The 12,411-nt window shown below is 45.5% G+C and overlaps 1 protein-coding gene across 1 annotated transcript in view; it reads left to right on the forward strand.

Moving 5' to 3' along the window:
• Positions 1-10,571: 10,571 nt before the first annotated feature.
• TSPOAP1 (TSPO associated protein 1) overlaps positions 10,572-12,411 on the forward strand; it is a 196,261-nt gene continuing 194,421 nt past the window's right edge. The window contains exon 1 of the mRNA XM_044285794.1: positions 10,572-10,623. The gene's annotated coding sequence lies outside the window, so the exon portion shown is untranslated. The remainder of the gene's footprint in view (positions 10,624-12,411) is intronic.

The following is a 12,411-nucleotide window of genomic DNA, read 5'->3' on the forward strand; positions in this document are numbered from 1 at the left end:
AAGTAGGGTTCCGTTCTATGCTTCCATTACGCATCTCTGGATTTGCGGACCCATTCAAGTGAAATGCACACGGCCGGTACCCTGTGTATTGCGGAACCGCCGTATTTGGCCCGCAATACGGCCACGGGAGCACTACGGCCGTGTGCAAGAGGCCTAATGCAGGACAGGACTGGTCCTTCAGAGTTAGGCCTCTTTCACATGAGCGTTACGGATTCTCTCAGGGTCTGTTCCGGAAAAAAACTGACGGTTTTCCACACAAAGGCCTCATGCACACAACCGTTCCGCTTTTTTGAGGTCCGCAAACCGCGGATCCCAATAACGGAAGCCGCCCATGTGCCGGAACGGGCGGCCCATTGTAGAAATGCCTATTCTTGTCCGCAAAACGGAGGAGAATAGGACATGTTATATTTTTTTTGCGAGTCTACGGAACGGAGCAACAGATGCGGACAGCACACAAGTGAATAGGTCCGCATCCGAGCCGCAAATACTGCGGCTCATATGTGGACTAAAACAACGGTCGTGTGCATGAGGCCTAATTCAGTTAGTTTTGTCTGTGATTGTGTTCAGTGTTTCAGTTTTTTCCAAGTGGGTGCAATCACATGAAACCGCGTGAAAAAAAAATGAAGAATAACAATCTACATCTCCTAGCAACCATTAGTGAAAAACGTATTACATCCGGATGCTTTCAGTTTTTCACTGAAGCCTCATTCACTTCTATGGAGCCAGGGCTGCGTGAAAAACGCAGAATATAGAACATGCTGAAGTTTTTGCTGAACGCAGAAATGATTCATGAAAAACAACGATCATGTACATTGAAATTAATGGATCAGGATTCAGTCCTGAAGCTATGTGTTTGCTTCATGCATTGCACTCGTACAGAAGAGATACACCTTTTACCTGTTTCCTACTCTGGCCAAGTGACGAGAATTGTAGACAAAGTCCCTTTAAGGATAAAATTGGAGCTTAAAGAGGTGTCCGATTAACAACTTCTGTCACCTATCCACAGGTGATAAATGTATGATTGCCAAGGGTCCAACTTCTGGGACAACCACCAATCACAGGAATAGGGGTCTCCGAGTCCCCTGAATGTAGTGAATACGCATTACCACCTTTCTATTCACTTCTATGGGACTGACCATTACAGTGCTTAACTATATCCGTAAGACTAAGGCCTCATGCACACAACCGTGACGTTTTTTGCGGATCCGCAAAAAAACAGAAGGCGTGTTGCCTTCCGCAATTTGCGGAACGGAAGGGGGCGCCGGCAATATAAATGCCTATTCTTATCCACAAAGTGCGGACAAGAATAGGACATGTTATTTTTTTTTTCCGGGGCCGCGGAACGGAGCCATGGATGTGGGCAGCACACGGAGTGCTGTCTGCAACTTTTGCGGCCCCATTGAAATGAATAGGTCCGCAACCGAGCCGCCAAAACGGCAGCTCGGATGCGGACCCAAACAACCTGTCGTGTGCATGAGGCCTACTTGAAGTGAAAGGAGCAGTGGTAAAACATACAAACTACTGCTCCATTCATATACTGAACTTGGGAATCCCCATTTTCATTTTGGTGTGGTTTCCAGCAGCTGGACCCTCGTCACATTGGTGCACTTAATACTAGGCAGACCATGCCACTTCTGTGGAGGCACATGGAAAGGGAGTCCACCAATGTAATGTTTCTGCATTCTGATATAAAAAGCTAGCATTTTTCTAAAGATACCACTAGGGGGAGCTCAGTGCAAAGAGATTTTTACATCTGTATAATTGCTTGTGTTTACCTGTATAAATTTACATGCACTAAGCATCCCCTAGTGGTGGCTGCAGGCAGCCAGTTTTATCATAGTTATGTGAAGAGAATCAGAGGAATATGTTCCACTTTTTTCAAATTAGAAAGTCAGAAAAGTGGACAAAGTGGTGTTTTTTAAATGAAAAGATTCCTCCGCAATTAGAAAAAACTATAATAAATTTGTCAGAAATGTCACTGGGGGGTCCCATACTACATTTTGCTATGGGGCCTTAGTGATCATACATTTATCAACTATCCTGTGGATTTGCAAATGTTGTTAATGGGAAACCCCTCTAACCTCTTGAGGACACAGGGCGTACAGGTACGCCCTGATGTCCTGGTACTTAAGGACACAGGGTGTACCTGTACGCCCTGTGTATTTCCGATCACCGCCAGCGGGTGGTGATCAGAACAAGGTGCCTGCTCAAATCATTGAGCAGGCACCTTGGTACATTGCCCAGGGGGGTCCTGTGACCCCGATAACTAGGAATAGGATGGTGATCGGTGGTGTTATAATACACCACCAATCACTGTCCTGCGATCCTGGGAGGTGGCGGTCACCCCACCTCTCAGGATCGCTTCTTATTGGTCGGCCGGGCAGGTGGGGTGGCGGAGCAGCAGTTTTTTATTGCAGTCTAGCACCCGGATCGGGTGTTGGGGGTCCACAGCACTCAGCTGTGTGACCCTAGACCCCCCCCAGGGGTGCTGCAGCTGCCCCCCCACGCACACACACATTTTTTGGGGGCGCAAGTGATTTTTTTTTTTGCATGCACTGACTGTGGCCGGCACTCTTAGCGTTTGGCCACTGTTAGCGCATCGCCCACCCCACTGCTGATCAGCTTCGTACCGCTGATCAGCGCGTTTGAATCATAATTTTTTTTTTTATATACTTTTTTGGATTTTTTTTGTTGTTGTTTTTTTTTTTCTGTTAGGTTTAGGGTAAGTACGTGAACACCCGTCCCCCCCACACACACACTGAATAAAGATTTCCACGCACACACACACACATTCCCCTATGGCCCGCTCGACGTTCTCGACCGAGGAGGCATACGCCCTGCTTGCCTCCGAATCCGAGGGCCCCTGTGAGGACGAGGATGACCCCACTTTCCTCTTGTCATCGCGTCCTCCTCATCATCAAGCGATGATGATGAGCCACCAAGGCAGCGGAGACGCCGCCAGGCGGAGCAAGGGGACCGCCATGCCAGGGACCCTGTGGCCCACACTAATACGAGCAGCTCTGGGGCTCGTACTAGTTTTCTGGTCCACCAGATAAGTCCACCGGAGCCCCCTACCTACTTGTCTGGTGTACCCCAGAGCATTTTGAGCCTGTGATTCCTGATTTGAAATTATTCAGCCGCCATCCTGTCACAACGCCGTATCGGCGATCACAGCAAACCGCAGGTCAATTCAGACCTCCGGTTTGCTGTGCTTTCTGCCGATTCTGATCCCCGCGGTCAGATCAAACTTTAAAATGCCCCAAATAAAGTTTTATTAACCCCCCCTGCACCCCTGAATGATTTATGTTGGCGGGTGGGGCAGGGGGGGTGTTGCAGGCGGTGCGGCAGACGGGATCGCGATCCCCCGCCCGCCTCCCCTTGAATAATCGTTGGTGGACAGTGGTTATACCAGGGTGTCAGTACATTGCTGACACCCTGGTATAAACGGCTGACATCGGTGATGCGATGTCAGCCGTTTAACCCTTTCCATACCGCGGTCCGTACGGACCGCTGTATGGAAAAGGTTAACAGCTCAGGGAGCTCCCTCCCTCTCCCATCGATCTTCAAGAACCAAGTGGGTCTGGGTCCAAAAAAAAATAAAAAGTGAAAAAAGTTAAGATAAAAAAAACACATTTATCACTGAATAAAAAAATAAAAATACACTACACATAGTAGGTATCGCCGCATCCGTAACGACCTGATCTATAAAATGGTCATGTTACTTTCCCCGCACGGTGAACGCCATAAAAATAAAAAAAATAAAAACTATGAGAAAATTGAAATTTTGCCCACCTTACTTGCCAAAAAAGGTAATAAAAGTGATCAAAAAAGTTGCATGTACGCCAAAATAGTACCAATCAAACCGTCATCTCATCCCGCAAAAATCATACCCTACCCAAGATAACCGCCCAAAAACTGAAAAAAAAACTATGGCTCTTAGACTATGGAAACACTAAAACATGATTTTTTTTTGTTTCAAAAATGAAATCATTGTGTAAAACTTAAATAAAAAGTATACATATTAGGTATCGGTGCGTCCGTATCGACCGGCTCTATAAAAATATCACATTACCTAACCCCTCAGGTGACCACCGTAAAAAAATAAAAACGGTGTAAAAAAAGCCATTTTTTGTCATCTTACGTCACAAAAAGTGTAATAGCAAGCGATCAAAAAGTCATATGCACCCCAAAATAGTGCCAATCAAACAGTCATCTCATCCCGCAAAAAATGAGACCCTACTTAAAATAATCGCCCAAAAACTGAAAAAACAATGGCTCTTAGACTATGGAGACACTAAAATATTTTTTTGTTTTAAAAATGAAATCATTGTGTAAAACTTACATAAATAAAAAAAAATGTATACATATTAGGTATCGCCGCGTCTGTGACAACCTGCTCTATAAAATTACCACATGATCTAACCTGTCAGATGAATGTTGTAAATAACAAAAAAAAAACGTGCCAAAAAAGCTATTTCTTGTTACCTTGCCGCACAAAAAGTGTAATATAGAGCAACCAAAAATCATATATACCCTATCCCATGGTTTCTAAAATGGGGTCACTTTGTTGGAGTTTCTACTCTAGAGGTGCATCAGGGGGGCTTCAAATGGGACATGGTGTCAAAAAAACTGTCCAGCAAAATCTGCCTTCCAAAAACCGTCCTTTCCTTCTGCGCCCTGCCATGTGCCCGTACAGCAGTTTACGACCACATATGGGGTGTTTCTGTAAACTACAGAATCAGGCCCATAAATAATGAGTTTTGTTTGGCTGTTAACCCTTGTTTTGTAACTGGAAAAAAAATATTAAAATGGAAAATCTGCCCAAAAAGTGAAATTTTGAAATTGTATCTCTATTTTCCATTAAATCTTGTGCAACACCTAAAGCGTTAACAAAGTTTGTAAAATCAGTTTTGAATACCTTGAGGGGTGTAGTTTCTTAGATGGGGTCACTTTTATGGAGTTTCTACTCTAGGGGTGCATCAGGGGGGCTTCAAATGGGACATGGTGTCAAAAAACCAGTCCAGCAAAATCTGGCTTCCAAAAACCATACGGTGCACCTTTCCCTCTACGCCCTACTGTGTGCCCGTACAGTAGTTTACGGCCACATATGGGGTGTTTCTGTACAGGGCTGTGGAGTCGGAGTCGGAGTCGAGGAGTCGGAGTCGGAGTCAATTTTGGGTACCTGGAGTCGGAGTCGGCAAAAAATGAACCGACTCCGACTCCTACTAAATTTAAATTGGAATAAAAAAAAAAAAAAAGCAAGTTTAAATGTCCGAATTCATAAACAGTTATAATTAATGACTTCTCTACTGTAAGAATAAAGGCCAATGCATGCAGCGCCTCACGTAACCGCAAAACGAACACGTTCAGTGATGTGAAGAAGCATGCTTCACTATATGGCACGCAATGCACAATTAGGAGCGGCAATACATATACTTTCCATTGTGTTGTGTTCTGATGTTACAGGGAACACAATGCCCATGGTTAGCCTCGCCTCTCACTGATAAGGGATTAAGTAAATATGTGTTTTGCAGGACTAGAGACACTTGTATAAGTGAAGGGAATGGAGGGTCAATAGTTCAAGACTGAAGCTGTAAACCATTGGAAAAACTGCTGTCATTCAGCTAAGGCTACTTTCACACCTGCGTTCAGGTGTCCGCTCGTGAGCTCCGTTTGAAGGGGCTCACGAGCGGCCCTGAACGCAGCCGTCTGGCCCTAATGCATTCTCAGTGGAGGCGGATCCACTGAGAATGCATCCGTCTGCCAGCGCTCAGCCTCCGCTCCGCTCAGTGAGCGGACACCTGAACGCTGCTTGCAGCGTTCGGGTGTCCGCCTGGCCGTGTGGAGGCGAGCGGATCCGTCCAGACTTATAATGGAAGTCAATGGGGACGGATCCGCTTGAAGATGACACCATATGGCTCAATCTTCAAGCGGATCCGTCCCCCATTGACTTTCAATGTAAAGTCTGAACGGATCCGCTTAGGCTACTTTCACACTTAAACATTTTTCTAAGTTATAATGCAGTCGGATCCGTTCTGAACGGATGCAAACGTCTGCATTATAGGAGCGGATCCGTCTGATGAAACATCAGACGGACCCGCTCCGAACGCTAGTGTGAAAGTAGCCTAAGGCTATAAAACGTGTGAACTCAGAATGTTATCTTAAACTTTAAACATGACTATGGGATTCTTCTAGGGAAATCATGTTTTAAAATAAATGTCCCTTCCTGAATCCCCCCACTGCCCTATCTTCAGCAGAAGATCAGCACACAAAGGAGAAGGCAGCAGCTTCTGCCCAACTACCTCTCTGTGCTAGAAGAGCTTAGAAGAACTTCTTTCTTTCCTTCAAGGAATGTATAAAATACATTCACATATTAAATACAGAGGAGTCGGAGTCGGGGAGTCGGAGTCGGAGTCGGAAGTACAAAAAACTGAGGAGTCGGAGTCGGAGCATTTATCTACCGACTCCACAGCCCTGTTTCTGTAAACGGCAGAGTCAGGGTAATAATGATACAGTCTTGTTTGGCTGTTAACCCTTGCTTTGCTAGTGGAAAAAATGGGTTAAAATGTCAAATTAGGCAAAAAAAATTATTTCTCAAATTTCATCCCCAATTGCCAATAACTCTTGTGCAACACCTAAAGGGTTAACGAAGTTTGTAAAATCAGTTTTGAATACCTTGAGGGGTGTAGTTTATAGAATGGGGTCATTTTTGGGCAGTTTCTATCATGTAAGCCTCGCAAAGTGACTTCAGAGCTGTAGTGGTCCCTAAAAATTTGGTTTTTGTAAATTTCAGAAAAATTTCAAGATTTGCTTCTAAACTTCTAAGCCTTGTTACATCCCCAAAAAATAAAATATCATTCCCAAAATAATTCAAACATAAAGTAGACATATGGGGAATGTAAAGTCATCACAATTTTTGGGGGTATTACTATGTATTACAGAAGTAGAGAAACTGAAACTTTTTGATAAATTAGGTATTTTTTTATGCAAAAAACTATTTTTTTTACTTCATTTTACCAGTGTCATGAAGTACAATATGTGACGAAAAAACAATCTCAGAATGGCCTGGATAAGTCAAAGTGTTTTAAAGTTATCAGCACTTAAAGGGACACGTCAGATTTGCAAAAAATGGCCAACTCCTTAAGGTGAAATAGGGCTGAGTCCTTAAGGGGTTAAGAAGTTTAAAAAAAAAACCACTTAGGCTGGTTTCACACGGGCGTTGCAGATTGGGGCCGGATGCGTTCAGGGTGCGCACTATTTTGCAAGCAAGTTCAGTCAGTTTTGTCTGCGATTGCGTTTAGTTGTTCAGTTTTTTCCGCGCGGGTGCAATGCGTTTGGATGCGTTTTTCACGAGTGTGATAAAAAACTGAAGGTTTACAAACAACATCTCTTAGCAACCATCAGTGAAAAACGCATCGCACCCGCACTTGCTTGTGGATGCAATGCGTTTTTCACGCAGCCCCATTCACTTCTATGGGGCCAGGGCTGCAGGAAAAACGTAGAATATAGAACATGCTGCGATTTTCACGCAACGCAGAAGTGATGCGTGAAAAACAACGCTCATGTACACAGACCCATTGAAATGAATGGGTCAGGAATCAGTGCGGGTGCTATGCGTTCATGTCACGCATGGCACCCGCGCGGAAATCACGCTCGTGTAAAAGTGACCTTAGTCTACTTTCACACTGCCGTTTCTGGGTCCGCCTGTGAGATCCGTTTCAAGGCTCTCACAAGCGGCTCTAAGGCCTCGTTCACACTTCAGTGTTTAGTCAGTGATTTCCATCAGTGATTTGTGAGCCAAAACCAGGTGCAACTCTAAACACAGAACAGGAGCAGATCTTTCCCTTCTACCTCATGTCTGTGGAGGCTCCACTTCTGGTTTTGGCTCACAAATCACTGATGGAAATCACTGACCAAACACTGAAGTGTGAACGAGGCCTAAGGCTGGGTTCACACGGGCGTGACGGATTAGGTCCGGATGCATTCAGGGTGCATTCAGTGAAACTCGCACTATTTTGCAAGCAAGTTCAGTCAGTTTTGTCTGCGATTGCGTTTAGTTGTTCAGTTTTTTCCGCACAGGTGCAGTGCGTTTTGATGCATTTTTCATGCGCGTGATAAAAAACTGAAAGTTTACAAACATCTCTTAGCAACCATCAGTGAAAAACGCATCGCACCAGCACTTGCTTGCGGATGCAATACGTTATTCACGCAGCCCCATTCACTTCTATGGGGCCAGGGCTGCGTAAAAAACGCAGAATATAGAACATGCTGCGATTTTCAAGCATTGCAGAAGTGATGCGTGAAAAAAAACGCTCATTTGCACAGCCCCATTGAAATGAATGGGTCAGGATTTAGTGCGGGTGCAATGCGTTAGCACCCGCGCGGAAATCACTCCCGTGTGAACTCAGCCTAAACGGATCAGTTTAGCCCCAATGCATTGTGAATGGATAAGGATCTGTTCAGAAAGCATCAGTTTGGCTCCGTTCCGCCTCCATTCCGCTCTAGAGGCGGACACCAAAACGCTGCTTGCAGTAGTACAAATGCCATCAGTTTTGCCGAAGTTCCGGCGACGGAACTGCTTGCAGGATCATTCTGCTGCAAGTATGAAAGTAGCCTTAGGTGTTTAATATTTTAAAGTGGTTCTCCAAGCTGTGAAAAATAATAAAAGAAAACCTTAGCGCCACTCCCTGCTGGGCCTGCAGTGTTCATGCGCCATTTATCTTTCCTATCACTGATGCAGGCGGACTGGGAACTAAAAGTGGCCCCCGGTTTGTAGTTGGGTCCAAGTTGATGGGAGGCAGGGCCAGCAATACCATATTGTGGCACATTATACCACCCCAACAGAGCCAAATACCACAGTCCATTACAAACTACATCCCCAAAAACCTCTGACTTCCTCACTAGCCGACCGTGAGGAGGGCTTAGGTGGTCCCCTGGGAAATTTCCCTGTAAGGTCTATGGCCAATCCGCCCCTGGATGCAGCCAATCACTGGTGACATGCTGTTCAGGCACATAACTGCTGAGGTGAGTGATTGGCTGCAGTGGTCACGTGAATGACGAATGGGACATCATCACTACAGGCACTGAGGCGGTAGCACAGGACTACAGACGGGAACATTAAAAAGGTAAGTTCTTCTTACACAGCCCCTTGTATCCTGCTAAACCAATCTGGAGAACCCCACTAGTCATTATTGAGGGGGCTGTGTGACATTGACTTTCCGTATCTCTTCATGTGACAGGGAGTCACTACTGAGGCCTATGACTGTCTGCAGCAGTTACATGAGTCCATAAGGAACTTCATCTCTTCCAGTCCGTCTGGGACCAGACACAGCGAGGACTGGAGCTGCAGCGCTGGAACTAAAGCTAGTTTCACACTAGTGTTAGCGCTTTCTGGTATTGAGATCCGTCATAGGGGCTCAATACCGGAAAAAAACACTTCAGTTTTGTCCCCATTCATTGTCAATGGGGACAAAACTGAACTGAACGGCATGCTGCGGTTTTCTTCCCGTCCTCAGATGTGGAGCAAAACGGATCCGTCATGACCCCCAATGCAAGTCAATGGGGACAGATCAGTTTTCTCTGGCACAATAGAAAACGGATCTGTCCTCCATCGACTTTCAATAAAGTTCAAAACTGATCCGTTTTGGCAATGTTAAAGATAATACAACCGGATCCGTTCAAACGGATGCAGGCGGTTGTATTATCTGTAACGGAGGCGTTTTTGCTGAACCCTGCCGGATCCAGCAAAAACGCTAGTGTAAAAGTACCCGTAGGCTACTTTCACACTTGCGTTGTTAATTCCAGGCAGAGGATCTCAATACCGGAATTAAACAGATCCGGTTATATTTTGCACATCAGGATGCATCCGTTCCATTAAGATGCGATTGTGTGAAATCAAAACAGAAAAAAAACGGATCTGTCACTAAATACATTGAAAGTCAATGGGTGAAGGATCCATTTTTTAAGGCTCCTCATAAAATGTATACGTCACCATCGACACTGTTTTCAGTGTCAGATCCGTTTTTATGACCGGACACAAACGGAATGCTGCCGGAGCGGAAGACATCCATGATGCATCCAGAACGGATCTTTTTCCATTCAGAATGCTTGAGGACTAACTGGAAACGTTTTTTTTCGGGTATTGAGATCCTCTGCCGTTTCTCAATAACGGAAAACAACGCAAGTGTAAAAGTAGCGTAAATAAATAAAATAATAATAAACCACTCGTCTAGTTGCCCATAGCAACCAATCAGATTCCACCTTTCATTTTCCAAAGGAGCTGTGAAAAATGAAAGGCAGAATCTGATTGGTTGCTATGGGCAACTAAACAGTTTTGATAAATCTCCCCCTCTGAGCCGAAACAGCAGGAACTCTAGAATTTTCTATGGGAAAACATATGTTATTCAAAAGGAAAACCAACTACGTCCACTCACTGCCAATTAGTAACACACGTATGTTCTCCTCAGATTATTACAACGCCACAAACAGGCGCGCACTGCGGCCCCAGCACATGGAGGAGGCGCGCTCACGAGTGGGGTTGGCGGGAGCGCGCAGATATGTAAAGCGGCCACTCAGGATAGGTGGTTTCCGAAGCCGGTGGGGCGCTCGTTTGGGGAGGGCTAGGTGAGTGACGGGACATGAGCAGCAGTAATGGCGGGTGTAGTTATCGCCCCGTCTAGTGCTGTCATGTCTGTCCACTGAGCCAGTAAATGAATGCTTTTACCTCACACTCATTGCCTCCACATGGGTTCTGTGTGGTGTATTATAGAGGGACAGATAACTCCTAGTCCTGGAAGTTCTCCCTGTCATTTTTGGGACTTCTGGCATTTTCTATAAGCAGCCTGGGCGCTGTTTTCTGGCAGTCTGCGCGCTGTCCGTTATAACCCACTTTGGCCATTCTGTTGGGACGTATTCACTCGCTGCAGACATTTTTGAGACCTGTGCGGCAGGTGATCTGCGGATCTTGTTGGCAATGACGCTCTCTGTGGCGTGTGGATGAGATTAGTGTTGAGCGGTCTTGTGTTATAAGTTCGGCGTTTAAAGTTCGGGTTATCGAATCGCGTTATGGATTCTAAATTCCGTTATGGTCCGTAGTAGCGGAATCCATGATTCTTCGATAACCCGAACCCAAACTTTGGACGCAGAACTTAAAACACAAGTTCGCTCAACACTAAATGAGATTCTTTTCTATACGGAAATTAGCTGAACCGATTGGGGGAGATTTATCAAAAACTGGCGCAAAGGAAACCTTAAAGAGAAAGTTAATGCAAGGATTCATTTTTTCGTCACATTATTTTATACACTGCTCGTTTCCATGGTTACGACCACCCTGCAATCCATCAGACGTGGCCGTGCTTGCACAGTATAGGAAAACGTGCAGGCCTATATGTGCTCCTATGGTCCCGGCCACCAGAGAGGCCAAAACTTTTTTGTATAGTTTGCAAGCACGGCCACGACTGATGGGTTGCAGGGTGGTCGTAACCGTGGAAACGAGCAGTGTATAGGGCTACTTTCACACTGGCGTTTTGGCTTTCCGTTTGTGAGATCCGTTCAGGGCTCTCGCAAGCGGTCCAAAACGGATCAGTTTTGCCCTAATGCATTCTGAATGGATAAGGATCCGCTCGGAATGCATCAGTTTGCCTCCGTTTGGTCTCCATTCGGTTCTGGAGGCGGACACCAAAAAACGCTGCTTGCGCCTGATGAAACTGAGCCAAACGGCTCCATCCTGGCACACAATGTAAGTCAACGGGGACGGATCTGTTTTCACTGACACAATCTGGCACAAAGAAAACGAATCCGTTCTCCGTTGACTTTCAGTGGTGTTCATGACCGATCCGTCTTGGCTATGGTAAAGATAATACAAACGGATCCGTTCTGAACAGATGCAGACGTATTGTATTTGCCATTTGCTGAAGTGAGACAACCCCTGTAGTTGCCTATAGCAACCTATCAGATTCCACCTTTTATTTTTCAGAGCGCCTTTGGAAAAGCAAAAGGATCAATCTGATTGGTTGCCAGGGGAACCTAAGCCAGTTTTCCTTTACACCAAACCTCCCCCTTTTGGCTCATGCACACAAATGTATTTTTTGTTCCGTTTCAGTGCTTTATTTATTTAATTTTTATTTTTTACAGCTCGTATATGGATTCGTTCACTTCAATGGGTCCGCATAAAAAACGGAATTTACTGTGTGCATTCCGTTTTCGTATGGCTGTTCCACAATAAAATAGAACACGTCATATTATTCTCTATTGTTATGAACAAGGATAGGACTGTGCTATTAGGCACCTGACGATCCGTTCCACGGAATGCACACGGCCGATGTCCGTGTCTTGTGGATCTGCAGTTTGCGGACCTTAGAACAGGCAACGGTCGTGTGAATGAGCCCTTAGGTGGGTGTGTAGGGAGGAGCG

This window comes from Bufo gargarizans, chromosome 3 (assembly GCF_014858855.1).
Source record: "Bufo gargarizans isolate SCDJY-AF-19 chromosome 3, ASM1485885v1, whole genome shotgun sequence".
Classification (NCBI taxonomy): domain Eukaryota; kingdom Metazoa; phylum Chordata; class Amphibia; order Anura; family Bufonidae; genus Bufo; species Bufo gargarizans.